Raw genomic sequence first — 16,736 nt, 5'->3', positions numbered from 1 at the left:
CTGCCCTTTCATGATGGGTCCACTCTTCCTTTTTCTTTTTTGAAGGTCACCCTAATTTTATCCAGATTACACCTGCTTAAAAGTGTTTATGATAGGCCGGGCGCGGTGGCTCACGCCTGTAATCCTAGCACTCTGGGAGGCTGAGGCGGGTGGATTGCTCAAGGTCAGGAGTTCAAAACCAGCCTGAGAGAGACCCCGTCTCTACTAAAAATAGAAAGAAACTAATTGACCAACTAAAAATATATATATAGAAAAAATTAGCCAGGCATGGTGGCGCATGCCTGTAGTCCCAGCTATTCGGGAGGCTGAGGCAGTAGGATTGCTTGAGCCCAGGATATTGAAGTTGCTGTGAGCTAGGCTGACGCCATGGCACTCACTCTAGCCTGAGCAACAAAGTGAGACTCTGTCTCAAAAAAATAAAACAAAATAAAAAAATAAATATCAGAATAAGAAATCTCACTGGAAATTTCACCAAAGATGTTGTATAGATTTGACTTGAAATGGATTTGCTTTTATTACGTAGGGATAATAGAGCTGACCGACAATTGGTAGGGTATATGCTTGAGTTGTTTTTCATAATGTTCACAATAAGAATCACTAATATTTTTTAGCTAGGCTCAGTGGCTCACGCCTGTAATCCTGGCACTCTGAGAGGCTGAGGCAGGAGGATTGCTTAAGGTCCAGAGTCCGAGACCAGCCTGAGCACGAGCGACACCCACGTTTGTACTAAAAATAGAAAAAATTGGCCGGGCATGGTGGTACATGCCTGTAGTCCCAGCTACTCAGGAGGCTAAGGCAAGAGGATCTCTTCAGCCCAGGAGTTTGAGGTTGCTGTGAGCTAGGTTGATGCCATGGCACTCTAGCCCAGGTGACAGAACAAGACTCTGTCTCTAAATAAATAAAACTGGAGGCAAGCAGATCACTTAAAATCATATTCTTATAATTTATGCAAAATATCATTAAGGACCATAACTGAGTAAGGATGAAGACTTGGGAGGTTTTTAAGGAGGGAAAAGAACAAGGACTTGGTTCTTGACTAAATCCATATGATGGAGAGCAACAAGCCTAGAATAATTGCCACGTTTCTAATTTGGATGGTTTCTCACATGAAGAGTGAGAAAACTGGGAAATGAACAGGTTTAGGGAGGAAGATGATCAGATCTGAATTGGCAAAAGGGAATGAGAGAGAACAGAAGCTAGAGAGGGATGAAAAGTCAAGTTTTGGAAGTTTCTTGTTTGTGTGCTTGTTCTGTTTTAGTGTGTGAACGACTTAAGCACCTTCATGGGCTTGGACACAGGCTTGTATTTTATGCCGCATCGTAGGAGCTCAATAAATATTTGTTGAAAGAATGGAGAGAGTCAGTGAGAGGAAGAAATTGGAGGTAAAGAGGGAGAACAAGACTGATAAAGTGAGGTCCTGGTTAAAAAATATACACACACACACACACACACACACGCACACGCACATGCGCGCAGTGGTGTCTTAGTCCCTTCAAGCTGCTATGACAAAATACCCCATAATACTGTTTGAAGCAGGTGACAATCTGTAGTTGGCAAGTTTTTCCACCCTGGCAGGACTCAGGAGTTCTAGAGTCAATAGATTATTGGATAGGTGGGAGAGAGGATATGAATACAAAGGAGCAAAGGATGTTAGAGTGTGGTTTAAACAATCAACCATGCTATTGGAATTAAAGAAGTGAGAAGGATAGGGCAATGTGGTAGGCTAAATAATGGCTTCCAAAGATATCCTAATCCATGGAACCTCTGAATGTTACTTTATGTGGCAAAGGGGACTTTGAGGATCTGATTAAACTAAGGATTCTGAGACAGGGAGGTTATCCTAAACTATCTGGATAGGCCCTAAATATCCTCACAAATGTCTCTATAAAAGGGAGGCAGAGGGAGATTTTCCTACAGGAGAAAGAGAGGGTCATGTGATGAAACAAAGAAAACAGAGATTGGAGTGATGCACTTTGAAGATGGATGAAGGGGCCACAAGTCAAAGAATATAGGTGGCCATTAGAATCTGAAAAAAACAAGTTAATGGACTTCCCCTCTGAGTCCTTACAAGGGACCAGCCCTAAAAAAATAAAATGGGGCCAGGCACGGTGGCTCATGCCTGTAATCCTAGCACTCTGGGAGGCAGAGGCTGGCGGATCATTTGAGCTCAGGAGTTGGAAGCCAGCCTGAGCAAGAGTGAGACCCCATCTCTACTAAAAAAATTAGAAAGAAATTAGCTGGACAACTAAAAACTATATATATATATAAAATTAGCCGGGCATGGTGGTGCATGCCTGTAGCGGAAATATGTATCTTTCAGGATTTTCCAGAGAAACAGAACCAATAGGAAAATATTATATATATATATATATATATATATATATATATATATATAATATATACATATGAGATTTATTTTCAGGTTTGGCTCAGGTGATCGTAAAGGCTTACAAGTCTGAAATTTATAGGGGAGGCCAGTAAAACAGATACTCAGAATTTACACAGGAGTTGATACTGCAGTCTTTTTATTTATTATTTATCTGTTTATTTATTTATTTATTTAGAAATGGGGTCTCACTGTGTTGTCCACACTGGAGTGCAGTGGCACGATCATAGCTCATTGAAGCCTCTACCTCCTGGGCTCAAGTAATCTTTTTGCCTTAGTATCCTGTGCAGCTGGTACTACAGGTGTGCATCACCATGCCCAGCTAATTTTTTCTATTTTTTGTAGAGATAGCATCTCACTATGTTGCCCAGGCTGGTCTTGAACTTCTGGGCTCAAGCAATCCTCCTGCTTCAGCCTCCTGATGTGCTGGGATGACAGGCATGAGCCACTGGGCCCAGCCTGATATTGCGATCTTGAGGTGGAATTACTTCTCTGGGAAACCTTAGTTTTTGATCTTAAAGTCTTTTGTGGGGACTCACTCAGAACCCAGAGTCGGTATAAAGATTATTTTAAGCTGAAGACATTTGAGATTCAACAGATACAGAAGGCCTTATTGGAGCTACACTTATCTGACTAAAAGCAACTTCTGGGAAATCAGGCTGCCATAAATTCCTCTTTAGGGTGGGTCTACTCCCAGAAGGAAACCTCCCCCAAATTGAGTAAAACTTACCCCACATTTCTTCTCCAGGTCAGTTATATCCCTGAAGGAGATGGAAAGACCACTTATACCTGACAGACAAACATTATCACAAACTTTTTAATCTCTTGTTTGTTCTCCTGAAAGCCCATTTATCTTTCCAAAAAGTCATTTGTTTTCCCATAATTGCCTTTCTCTCCCTCTTGTTCACCTATTAGATGATATATAAGCCCCAAATTCTAGCCACCCCTTTGAATTCCTCATCACTGAGATCTCGCATGTGTATGACATTGCATCAGTGAACTGTTCTTTTTTTTTTTTTTAACTCAGCCCACATAGGGACCATCAAAAATTACCAATGTTGACTATATTGCAAGTCATCATGGTGGGATGTTGGGAAAAATTTTCAATTAGCAATAATCGAGCCTCTGCTAAACCTCATTGGCTATGATAGTGCCACTGTGCAAAGGTAAGTTAATTGTTCTTTTCTTTCTTTTTTTTTTCTTGAGACAGGGTCTCGCTCTGTTACCCGGACTAGAGTACAATGGTGCGATCATAGCTCACTGCAGCCTTCAACTCCTGGGCTCAAGCCATCCTCCTGCCTCAGCCTCCCAAGTAGCTAAGGCTACAAGCATATGCCACCACCCCTGGCTAATTTTTCTCCCCTTAATGTGTCCTTTGTGAGTTTAATTTGCAGCCCCTAGACACTGAATCTAAGAAGACAGAGGAAAAGTCTTCTACCCCCACACTTTCAACTGACCCACCCACATTATCTTTGATAATCTCCTTTAAAGTAAACCACAGCTACAAAATACCTTCACAGAAACACCTGGATTAGTGTTTGATTAAAGGGGGCACTATAGCCTAGCCAAGGTGACATATGAAAATAACCATCACACAAGGGAAAGGAAGAATTAAGCATGCCCACCAAAAAAAATTTAAGAACACATTAGCAGGATTTGGTGATTTGCTGGATATGGAGGGAAGGAAAAAAGGAGGTGCAAGGTTTTAGGCTTAGGGGCAATATTTTGCAATTATCCATTCGCATTCTTGCCTTGTCCTACCTTTGACAAGTGCATGCACTTTTCTAACTGCTGGTTGGGGTCAGGGATGCAATGTGTGGCAATGTAACAAAGGTTTGCAGAGGGATCACCAGTAACCTTGGCCCTACAGGTGTGATGCTTAAGGTAAAAGTAATTCCAATGGAAGTATTACCCTGCCTGTTATAGAGAGATCAGTCTGTGGCCCAAGAAATGAATAAGCAGTCTCTCCAGGATGGCTATATCCCTAAAGGAGATGAAAAGACCACTGATAGGAGAAGAAAAAAGAGCAAGAAATGATGTGAAAAAATTATTTGAAACACGAGAGAATTATCACCTTCCTCCGGGCAGTGACCCGCAGACTGGTTAATGCACTTGCTTTAATCAATTGAAATTTAAGCAATTAGTATAACCTTGACCACAGGTTTCTAAGCTTTCTACATTTGACATAAGATTTATTTACCTGGGTTGGTATTTTCCCAAGTTTCATTTCTATTTTTATGTTTGGGTTTCTTTCTAAGTGACACACGGGTACAACTTGTAAATTATAAGCTTGGCATTTTGGCAACTTTAATAACGAAAACCTGAAGCATGAAGATCAAAAACCCCGCCTGGCCAGATTTTAAATTGAGTCTGGATGCACTTCACTTACTCTGTTAGACTGGTGACTTGTTGCCAACAGAAACTTAAAGAAGCGCTTTCTGCAATTAACATGTTAACTATCATTAATGGTTTTGTTTTCTCTAGACAAGCCAACAGCAGGCGTTGGTTTTTAGTCTGGATAAACTGGTTCTGAGAAGTGAAAAGCACATGTGCTCAGGAAAGAGCCTAGGACCAATGAGTCTAGCTGCAAAGTGGGTTTTACCCCTCCAAGGTGAATTGAAACCTTGAGCTTAGAAGCCAACATGACAGACTTTCATTATTGTGTCAGAAATGACTGGTGACACAAGCTTTATAGCATCCAGTCTAAACCTTACTAAAGGTGCAAACCTATTTCTGTAGCCCCTAGGGCGCCAAGCCTCAAATGCACCCACAGCTCCCCAGCTCATGGCTTCATCTTCTCCCCAGAGCCCTCACTTGCTTCCTCACACTTTCCTCAGGGCGGGCGGTGACCGACCAACTGTGCTACATTTCAGCTGCAGACCTACAGCTAAGGTAGGGGGCAGGGAGGGAAGGAGCTAATGTTTGCTAGTGGCCTCCATTCCCAAGCACTTTATCCACTTGATCTCTTTTAATCTGTCTTATCTCTTTACCTCACACCATCCCTGGGAGCTAAGTATTATGATCATCATACGCTTTTATCACTGAGCAAAATGAGCTTGAGAGAAATGAAGTCACACACCCCCGTTTCACAGCTCCAAAGCGATAGAGGTAGGCTTGGATCTGGGTCCTTCTCAATCCACAAGTGGCAGGTTGAATTAAACTGCGTTACAAACCAGCATTTCCCCTACTTAGTTTAAACCGAGTAATTTCCTGAGGAAGGGATGCCTCTCCTCAGCTTGTCTATTATTAAATGTGTGTGGAGGAGACAGACAGCTTAACCTTAGTAGACATTTTCCAATCTTTTTTTTTTTTTTTTTTGGAGACAGAATCTTGCTCTGTCGCCCCAGCTAGAGGACAGTGGCATCCTCTTAGCTCACTGCAACCTCAAACTCAAGCAATCCTCCTGCCTCAGCCTCTCAAGTGGCTGGGACTACAGGTGTACACCACTATGCCCAGCTAATTTTGCTATGCTTTGTAGAGAGGGGCATCTCGCTCTTGCTCAGGATGGTCTCAAACTCCTGGCTTCAAGAGATTCTCCTGTCACCTCTGCCTTCCGGAGTGCTAGGATTACAGGTGTGAGCCCCCTACCCCACAATTCGTTTTTTGCATTTTTTTTTTTTTTTGAGACAGAGTCTCACTTTGCTGCCTGTGCTAGAGTGCCAGGACGCCAGCCTAGCTCACAGCAACCTCAAACTCTTGGGCTCAAGTGATCTTTCTGTCTCACCCTCCCGAGTAGCTGGGACTACAGGCATGCACCACCATGCCTAGCTAAATTTTCTATATATTTTTAGTTGGCCAATTAATTTATTTTCTATTTTTATTAGAGACGGGGGGGGGGGGTCTCACTCTTGCTCATGCTGGTCTCGAACTCCTGACCTTGAGCCATCCTCCCGCTTCAGCCTCCCAGAGTGCTAGGACTACAGGCGTGAGCCCCACACCCGGCAATTCGTTTTTTACTTAGTACAAACAAGGGAGAATCAACATGGGCTTCTGAACTGTCCTTACACTTTCCAAAGGACATTGCCCATCTTCCATTTCTAATCTCCTCAGTGTGGTGGGAGAGAGACGGGCCATTGGATAAACGGAGCGCTGGCTGCAGTTGGGGGACGTCGGTAGGCACAGCAGCCTAACAGGAGATGGGGTCATGGCTCACAAGGTCCCCAGCACCAGGATGATAGGACGAGCTGCCAGCTCCTTTCCAACACCAGCACTAACACATCACACAGCAACATGCCTTTACCATATCCAAGGGGATCCCATACCCACGGTCTCATCCAAACTTCAGACACTGTTCTCAGAAATAAAGTTGTGGGAAACTTTTATCTTACCACCACCCTGTGTGCTGGAACAAGAAGAGTAATCCTATCAGCCTGTTCCTGGCTAATTGCAGTTAATAAACGCACGATTCCAGTCTGAGTGTCCACGAGAACCAGATTGTTTCTCAGTCTCACCTGAACTTGTGAGGACGTGAGCTGAATAATGTGGAGGGACAGTTGGTCCGTGGAAGATTCCCAAGCGATGAGCTCAGGGAGCTCGCAAGTGCCTTTCAGACATGGTGGTTTTCCCACCACTGCATTGAGGAAGCTCTTGACAGGGCCATGAAAATCCGTTTGCCAAAGCCAATACGCATTCTTCCATGCTCATCACACTGGACTTGTCAGCAATTGTACCCAGCAACTGCATGGAATGCCGTCCTCTGATCTCAGGCCCTGGGCTCCTTCTCATTCCATACTCTCTTCATCTATTCCTATTTTTTCCCCCAGTGATTTGCAAATTCAAACCACCAACCCAGATCTTTCATATATCATATGAGACACATGTATCCAACTAGTGTTTACCGTCTCCACTTAGAAGTCCCACAGGCATCCCAAACCTAACATGTCAAAACTGAAACAGTCTTTGAGCTTCCTTGCCCTTATGAAACGTCCTTCTCCATTATTTCTCCACCCAATTAATGGCCCTAGCAGCTTCCAGAAGCTCAAGCCAGTAACCTTGGAGCCATTCTTGACATCTCCCTCTCTGTCACCTACCACATCCACACAATGTCTCCTGTCATCAGTTCTACCTCTGACTTCTATCTCAAATCCATACTTCTCTGCCATCACCTGGTCCAAACTATCATCTTCTTTCCTCCAAACTATTATATATAAACTCCTAACTGGTCTCTCTTGTCCTTTTTCAGTTAATTCTCTCATTTTCTTTTTCTATTTCTTTTTTCTTTCTTTCTTTCTTTTTTTTTTTTTGAGACAGAGTCTCACTCTCTTGCCTGGGCTACAGTGCCATGGCATCAGCCTAGCTCACAGCAACTTCAAACTCCTGGGCTCAAGTGATCCTCCTGCCTTAGCCTCCCGGGTAACAGGGGCTACAGGCATGTACCACCATGCCCGGCTAACTTTTTTCTATTTTTTTAGTTGTTTGGCTAATTTCTTTCTATTTATTTATAATTCTTTCTTGCTCAGGCCGGTCTCGAACTTCTGATCTCAAGCAATCCTCCCACCTCAGCCTCCCAGAGTGCTAGTATTACAGGTGTGAGCCACCACATCTGGCCTAATTCTTTTTTTTTTTTTTTTTGCAGGTAATTTGAACATTAATTAAAATTTCTAAGCAGCTTTCCATTGCACTTAGGATAGAATCTACTCCTTTTTATCTTTTTTTAATTTCTCTGTTGGGGAATTGAACCCCAAGAATCTAGAATCATTACATAGGGCCTTTGCCCATCTGTCTAGGCTCTTTTCAAGCCATTCTCTTCTTTTCCTAACCATACTCCAGCCACACTTCTCTTTCATTTAGAGCCCAGCTCTTTCTGGCCACAGGGCCTTTGCATAGGCTATTTCCTTTGCAAGGAATCTTCCCTCCTGTTGCCTTCCTTACCATTCTCCTCTTCAACACACTAGTTGCCTGGCTGCCTTCTACTCCCCTTCAAGTCTCCATGTTCTTTCCTCAGAGAGGCCTTTCTTAACCTTTCAATCTAAACTGAGTCCTCCCTAACCATTCCTTCTCATAACTTTTCCTTCATAATATTTACTACAATTTGATATTACACATTTATTTTATTTATTTTTTATTTTTTATTTTTTGAAACAGAGTCTCACTCTGTTGCCTGGGTTAGAGTGCTGTGGCATCAGCCTAGCTCACAGCAACCTCAAACTCCTGGGCTCAGGCAATCTTTCTGCTTCAGCCTCCCGAGTAGCTGGGACTACAGGCATGCGCCACCATGCCCAGCTAATTTTTTCTATTTTTAGTAAAGACGGGGGTCTCACTCTTGCTCAGGCTGGTCTCGAACTCCTGACCTTGAGCCATCTGCCCACCTCAGTCTCCCAGAGTGCTAGGATTACAGGCGTGAGCCACCATGCCTGGCCATACACATTTATTATTTGTATATTTATTTGTTCAATATCTTTTTTCCTCACAGACAGAAAGCTCCATGGGAGCAGAAATCACGTCTTTTGTGTATCACAACATACCCACCCATGCCCACCAAAGTGCCTAGGACACAGTAGGTCTTTAATAAATGCTTGTTGAATGATGAATAAATTCATGTCCTCCTGACGGGGATATTCTACTGTGAAACTAGACCTCAGAGCCTGATGCCAGTGAATGTTTAAGTCAGCGTGTGCAGCTCACCCTTGCCAGGATCCTAGGCTCACCAACCAGCCTTGTGTAATTTGCCTTCTCATTTAAATTCAAATAGCCTCAGGTGCCACAGGGGCATCACTGGGTCCAGCTGAGCTTGAACACCAAAATTCCTGTTTGGGTGCCCCCCTACCTAGCCACACCCCAAGTATGTCTCAGGGTCCACTTCTTCACCCAGCCCCTCGGCTCCTCTGGATGTTTTCCTTCCCCAGGGACTCTCCGCGGCCCTTCTCAAGTGGCAAAGCCCTTCTGGACCCACTTACTGCTGCGTCTCCTTCCTCTTAACCATGCTACTCGTGTCTCCTAGGACTCTTTCCCTTCCAAGAACCTAACTCGGACTGCTTCGAGCACAAAGGAGGCCTGATTAGTTCTCGTAACCCTTGGAAGAGCCAGCACCCAGCCTTGGGGAGAGCTGGGAGCAGGAACCCCCAGGCCATCTGCCTGGCTTTTGCTGTCTGCCTCTCAGCTCCTCTCTGCCTGTCGGCTTCGTCTTCTCTTACTTCAGACAACTTCTCTTCAGGTATTCGGGGACATGGCTGCGGCAGTTTCAGGGTTTCATGTGCAAGTCCCGCATCCCAGACAGGAAAAAGCTTTCCTCCACCAGCTCTCCTGAGAAAAATCTGAGGGCAGGTCATTCATTGCCCAGTCACGTGCCCGGCTTGGGTTCCATCTCAGTCCTGTGTGGCCATGGGTGTGGACTCGAAGGTTGGGAAGGGTGAGGAAGTGTCTCCCACAGGAAGGGAGGAAGGAGGTGCACTACCAGAAGAAGAGAAAAAAGAGTTTGAAGCGACATTAATAACATGTCCACTGTACATAGTGTTTGTAGAAATAATGAGGCTCGCCCTCTTTAGAGTTGAGTGTTTCTATTAAATGGTCTTCATTGTCAATTTGTTATTGCAGCAAATGGAAGAATGCAGGATGTCTAATTTCTTATTACTACGTAATTTATTTTTAAAATATCTAAGTGTATCCCCTATAGTTACTTCTACATTAATGCTCTAGTGTAAGACCTTGGTAAAATTAAATATCAGTGTTTGTGTATCTGTAAAAAAAAAAAAAAAAAAAAAAAAGGAGGGGGGAAAGGGCATTTATTGAAACCTTAAAATTTGTACCCCCATAAAATGCCAAAAAAAAAAGAAAAAAAAAAGAAAGAAATAATGAGGCTGCCTTGGTGGGCAAAAAAGATGCATCCTAACCACAGGTACCTCAGAATGTGACCTTATTTGGAACTAAAGTCATTGCAAATGTAATTAGTTAAGGTGAAGTTACATTGGAGTAGAGTGAGCCTTTAATGCAATATGACTGGTATCCTTTTAAGAGGCAAGGAGACACAGAAAGACATGCAAGGACGCCATGTGAAGATGGAGGCAGTGATTGGAACGATGCATCTCCAGGCCAAGGGACGCCGGATTGTCAACTGTCACCAGGAGCCAGTGCCCTCAGAAGGAACCAGCCCTAGTCCAGGCGAGGTGGCTCATGCCTGTAATCCTAGCACTCTGGGAGGCTGAGGCAGGTGGATTGCTCAAGGTCAGGCGTTCGAAAGCACCGTGAGCAAGAGTGAGACCCCGTCTCTACTATAAATAGAAAGAAATTAATTGGCCAACTAATATATATAGAAAATTAACCGGGCATGGTGGCACTTGCCTATAGTCCCAGCCACTTGGGAGGCTGAGGCAGCAGGATTGCTTGAGCCCAGGAGTTTGAGGTTGCTGTGAGCTAGGCTGACGCCAGGGCACTCACTCTAGCCTGGGCAACAAAGCGAGACTCTGTCTCAAAAAAAAATATAGAAAGAAGTTAATTGGCCAACTAAAAACATATAGAAAAAAGTTAGCCGGGCATGGTGGTGCATGCCTATAGTCCCAGCTACTTGGGAGGCTGAGGCAGGAGGATCACTTGAGCCCAGGAGTTTGAGATTGCTGTGAGCTAGGCTGACGCCACAGCACTCTAGCTCGGGCAACAGAGTAGACTCTGTCTCAAAAAAGAAGGAACCAGCCCTGCTGATACTTTGATTTCCAGCCTCCAGAATTGTGAGAGAAGAAACAGACGTCTGTTGTTTTAAGCCACCCAGGTAGTGGCACCCAACAGCCCTAGAAAACTAGTATTCCATCCCTTTCTGAAGTCTGAAGGGCCATTTGTCTCCTGGGCTCAGAACCACATACTGTTTCTCATGAAACCTCCCCCTAGTTTCTGACTATCCCTCATACTCTGTGGGCTTCAAAATCAAGTTCATGAGTCTGGAAGGAGAAGCTGATGCCACCATCCTTGTGTCTGCTCTGCTGTGCTCATTTCTCTCCTCCCTGTTCCCAGCCACCACGCCCCCCCACGCCCCCCAGACACAGAGCTTTAACTTTGGCCAACGCAGGGACACATCGCTGTGGCACGGCACTGCTCCCTCACTAACGGGAACAGAATTCTTCCATTATGCTGACTCCATACCTGGTAAATTGGGCACTTATGTTTCTCAGTGGAAATGAATAATTTGGCCTTCTACTTTAGACATTCTCATCTTTGAGCTTTGTTAGTCAGTATCCAAGTTCTTTTTTTTTTTGAGACAGAGTCTCCCTTCGTTGCCCAGGCTAGAGTGAGTGCCATGGCGTCAGCCTAGCTCACAGCAACCTCAAACTCCTGGGCTCAAGCAATCCTCCTGCCTCAGCCTCCCGAGTAGCTGGGACTACAGGCATATGCCACCATGCCTGGCTAATTTTTTCTATATATATATTTTAGTTGGTCAATTCATTTCTTTCTATTTTTAGTAGAGATGAGGTCTCGCTCAGGCTGGTTTCAAACACCCGACCTAGAGCAATCTACCCACCTCAGCCTCCCAGAGTGCTAGGATTACAGGCGTGAGCCACCATGCCCGGCCTAGTATCCAAGTTCTGTTAACTTTGCTGTTAATTAATTTAAGATTATGAACCTGCAAAGGTGAAGGCCAACCTTGCTGGGGGGTGTCTAGCAGAAGGCCAGATGACACCTGTCTCCACAACATCACCTTGTTCCTATCCACGGATCAAATGGATTCGGGTCATAACACTCTTTCCTGCCCGCAGACCCTGCCCCTCAGTCCTAACTGAGGATTTAGAACAAAACGCCGCTGTTTCCCCACTTTATCCCTAAGGGCTGCTCTGATTTTCTATTTTATCTTTATTTTTATCTTACAGAAAGTAAAATGCTCCCAACAGATTCACTCTACTGTTATTTAGTGATTGCTTCAAATTCCCAAGAATACTTGTCCTTGGGCATAATATTCTCTGTGCCACTAAGTAGTAACGAGTGTCTGTTTGTGTGCGTGGACGCTTTGCTTCAAATGAGTTGCTTTTACAACGTGATAACCTTGTGCCATATGTTGGGCAAATATCTTGGCCATAATTCACAGGCAACTGACACATTAATAGATTCTCTGCCGGTTCCTATTGTGGGGACTCTGCGTTAGTGGCCTTTGTCTCCCATGGATCTGACAGAGGGGGCAGGATTAGCTTGCCGATGACGCTCAGAACACAAGTGACCGGGGATTTCGTGAAAACAAAGCCAAACAAACGAAGCAGCTTCCAGGGGCACCTGGCTGAATAAATTAAACGTGATTGAATCCTCTCTCATAACGACAACAGAAAGGGAGGTAAAATAGGCCTTTCCTAATGAGTTTCTTTACAATCATGTGCTATTTAAAACTTGCTATTCCAGGAAAGCAACAACTGTGTAAAACTACTTTGGGTCTTTAAAGCTCTGTAAAATCTCTGGGCGCAGGGAGGCATTTTGCACACTTCCTGCGAGCATAGTTATCGGACAACGTTGCTTCAAAGCCGGGGCGGGGTGGGGGGCTGGCAAGTGGACCCCACGCTCTCCTCCTCTTGGCCTGCCTGGGTTCCTAGTGGCCACGGGCGGATGGGCTCATGCAGGACACACTAAATGTGCAAGAAGGGAAAAGACGGAATTGAAGTAACAAACTAAAAAGTTTTTGCCTGAAAGGAGAAGAAAACAGCATCAAGGTTTGTTACTGAGCTTGGCATAAAGAAATGCTGCCGTCATTGAAACAACCATCACCTCTGGTCACTTCACTCTGAGTTGTCATTGCCAGCCAGCACGAGGCACCCAACTGCAAAAGTACAAAGGGAAAAAACACTTTTCTTTGCTTCGTGAAAATGAACACATAGAGGGTTACAAGCGTGCCCTTTGGAAAGGTGAAAGTCTACAGAGTGCGAGTGTAATGGGGTCACAGTCGTCCAAATAGAAATGCCCCACAACCTGCCACTGGGCTCTCCTCCTCCTATGAGTGTCCGTCATCAGAGTCCCTCCTTTGAAATACACAATGAAGCTGGCAGTGGAGGCTCCGGAAGAATTAGGGTTAAAGTATACCAGGATTAAAATGTTACTGAGGAGTCAAATGGGTAACTGAGGTTAGCATTTGCCCATTAGGACATTGAAGTCGACCAGAGAAAATTAGCTACTTGTGTTGGTAGATGTAAGATGGATGTTTAATTTCTGTCTTTTTTTGAGACAGAGTCTCAATCTGTTGCTCGGGGTAGAGTGCCATGGTGTCAGCCTAGCTCACAGCAACCTCAAACTCCTGGGCTCAAGCGATCCTCCTGCTCCAGCCTCCCGAGTAGCTGGGACTACAGGCATGTGTCACCATGCCCGGCTAATTTTTTCCATATATTTTTAGTTGGCCAATTAACTTCTTTCTATTTTTAGTAGAGATGGGGTTTTTGCTCTTGCTCAGGCTGGTCTCGAACTCCTGAGCTCAAATGATCCTCGCGCCTCGGCCTCCCAGAGTGCTAGGATTACAGGCGTGAGCCACCGTGCCCAGCCTGGTGCTTGATTTCTTATGGGATCAGGGTACCCAGCCCAAACAGGACGTGACCAAGGGTCATTTAGAGTAAACAAAGCAGGCGAAACAGCAAGAGAGGGGCAGAGAGGCAGCATGTGTGGGGAGAATACTTCCTGAACACACTCCAGAACACTGTAACTACTGCTGCTTCCTACGCTGTATACTTCAACAAATTAATTACATTTTAGGAGCCTCAGTGTCCTCATCTGTAAAGCTAGGGTGCTAATACCACTGTCCTAGGACTGCTGTGGAAGGTAATATTAATAAAATATATTGCCTGGGTGCGGTGGCTCACGCCTGTAATCCTAGCACTCTGGGAGGCCAAGGTGGGTGGATTGCTCAAGGTCAGGAGTTCAAAACCAGCCTGAGAAGAGCAGGACCTCGTCTCTACTATAAATAGAAAGAAATTAATTGGCCAACTAATATATATAGAAAAAATTAGCCAGGCATGGTGGTGCATGCCTGTAGTCCCAGCTACTTGGGAGGCTGAGGCAGGAGGATCGCTTGAGCCCAGGAGTTTGAGGTTGCTGTGAGCTAGGCTGACGCCACGGCACTCACTCTAGCCTGGGCAACAAAGCGAGACTCTGTCTCAAAAATAAATTAACAAATGAAGAATAAAATAAAATAAAATATATCTGTAAACATGAACACGTGAGACATAGTGTGCACTTTAAAACATAAACTTCCTCCCTGCTTTCTTCCGAAATAAGACACAATTGTCAAGGGGAACAGGTAAAGGAGGGCAATTGGGCACCTAAGGAAGGTTTTGGAGTGTGGGCAAAGTTAGTGTTGGCTACTTTAACTGATTAATAAAAGGCCTTCTTCATGTCACTACTATAAACAGTGCTCAGCCTCAATGGGGGTTTTTTTCAAACTTTTCCTGTAAAGGGTCAGGTAGTAAATGTTTTAAGCCTTGCAGTAAATATTTTTACTCACTATTGCAACTCATCTCAGACATTGTGGCAGAAAAGCACCCACAGACAATACGTAAATGCACGAGCATGGCAGTGTTCCAATAAAACTTTATTTATGAACACAGATTTGAATTTTATATCATGTTTATGTATCACAAAATATTATTCTTTTTAAATTTTTTCCCCAACTATTCATAAATGTAAAAACCATTCTTAGCTCGTGGGCTGTATGAAAACAGGTGGCGGGGCTGGATTTGGCCCATGGGCTGAAATTTGCTGACCTTGGTTCTGGACACTGGATTATTTTCTTCACGTTCATTATCTCCTTTAATTCTCGTCTCAACCTGATGAGCTAACGTCAGGAAAGGAACTCATTTTACACGAAAGGAAACTAACCTTGGGATCAGCCGTGTGACCTTGGGCAAGTTTCTTAGCATTTCCCAACCTCAATGTTGTCATCTACCTTGCAGGCTTAGTATAAGAATTAAATGAATTAAGACATAAAGCACTCAGAATAGCGGCTAACACGTAGTAAATACCTAATAAATACTAACGGCTGCTTCCCCAAGCATTAAAAACTCTTCTGCAACACGATTTTTAATTACAGCATAGCATTCCACATAGACTTTCATGATTTGTTTAACGAAGTCTCTAATGTTGGACATTTAACTTGTCCTTTATTTTCTTACTCCACTGAAACTCATTATTATTTTGTGAAAATTATTTTTAGAGTAGGGATAAATGAAAAATTGTTCTTAATGCCATCACCCAGAGATTATAACTATTGTTCTCATTATTATATGTGTTTTCCCAGGCTTATTATTACCTCTAAGTAAAGCTGGGGTGGTAGTGTACATGCTGTTCTGCAACCTGAATTTTCACTATCCTAATGATAAAAGGTCTTCTCAACTTCTAAGATCCAGGACTTAGAATTGCTGGTGTCTGTCTTCTATCATCCTAGTTTAACTTCTGTCTTCCCACTGTCTCACACCTATTCCCATATGGGAGACTGTGCTGACCATCTGGTCCTCTTGGCATTATATTTCTTACTGTAAAACTACAAACTGGCAGCTGGCTTGCACATCAGTCTCTTAGGAGTTTGGTTACTTTTAGCTCCTGCCGTGAGTCTGGGTGGTCACCTCAGCTGCCTTAGCAAAACAGGGGGCTTGGGGATCTCCAAAGCTGAGAACTTGGGCCTTATGACCCAAATAAAGTAATGCAATCCTGGCCGAGCAGCCATTCAAAGCCAACCAGCCTCCTTCTCTGACAACTCTATTTTCCTTTCTTTAAGTGCCATACCAATTATAAGTGATGACTAGTATTTATCATTTAAAATGGCAAACAACTCTAAATGGCTGTGGTGGAGGGCAAGTTCAGACATTGTTGCCAGAGACTGGCTGAAAGTGGAAGCCCCTTTGGAGTATTATTTGAAGTGCTGACTTTAGTTATATACAACATCAAATCACCTCTCCCACTGTCCAAATAGCCTTTATACTTCTTCTTCCTGTTTATGTTATCGAGCAGTTAGAATGGGGAGACTTTAGAACTCAAATTTTGACCTGCTCTTGATTAAGCCTTGGTTTACAGACCTAGGGTAATTTTTCACATTGTTGAGGAAAAGTTGAAAAGTTGTAATAATGGATTTTCTGTGGCTATACAAACGTCTATAGTTGATTTAAATTCCTAAAAATCTCAACATAATGTGTTTAGCTTCTCTTCTGATTATGCTTTGAGTCAGGCACTAGCACACACTAGACCATAAACGTGACTGATTTGAAAAGACCACTGAAATCCACCATCTGATATTCTGCCTACAGTGTCCACTCTGGGCAATAAAAAGAAATTTGGGTGCACTTAATGTATGAAGACAAGTGTTTGTTGATCTGGAAATGAAATGAGATATGTGGGTCCTAGAAACCCATCCATCTGCTGGTAATGGCAGAATGTATGCAGCTAATGTTAGCCGTACACAAAAGCCTGC

At 43.9% G+C, this 16,736-nt stretch overlaps 1 non-coding gene across 1 annotated transcript; it reads right to left on the bottom strand.

Annotated features, from left to right (window-relative positions):
• Positions 1-3,413: 3,413 nt before the first annotated feature.
• On the bottom strand, positions 3,414-3,554 carry LOC142873481 (U4 spliceosomal RNA). Its single transcript, XR_012921511.1, has one exon. It is a non-coding gene; the product is annotated as a U4 spliceosomal RNA (small nuclear RNA).
• Positions 3,555-16,736: the final 13,182 nt, after the last annotated feature.

This window comes from Microcebus murinus, chromosome 10 (assembly GCF_040939455.1).
Source record: "Microcebus murinus isolate Inina chromosome 10, M.murinus_Inina_mat1.0, whole genome shotgun sequence".
NCBI classification, from domain to species: domain Eukaryota; kingdom Metazoa; phylum Chordata; class Mammalia; order Primates; family Cheirogaleidae; genus Microcebus; species Microcebus murinus.
Note: the sequence above shows the minus strand (reverse complement) of the source record. Positions and strands in the feature narration are given on the sequence as shown.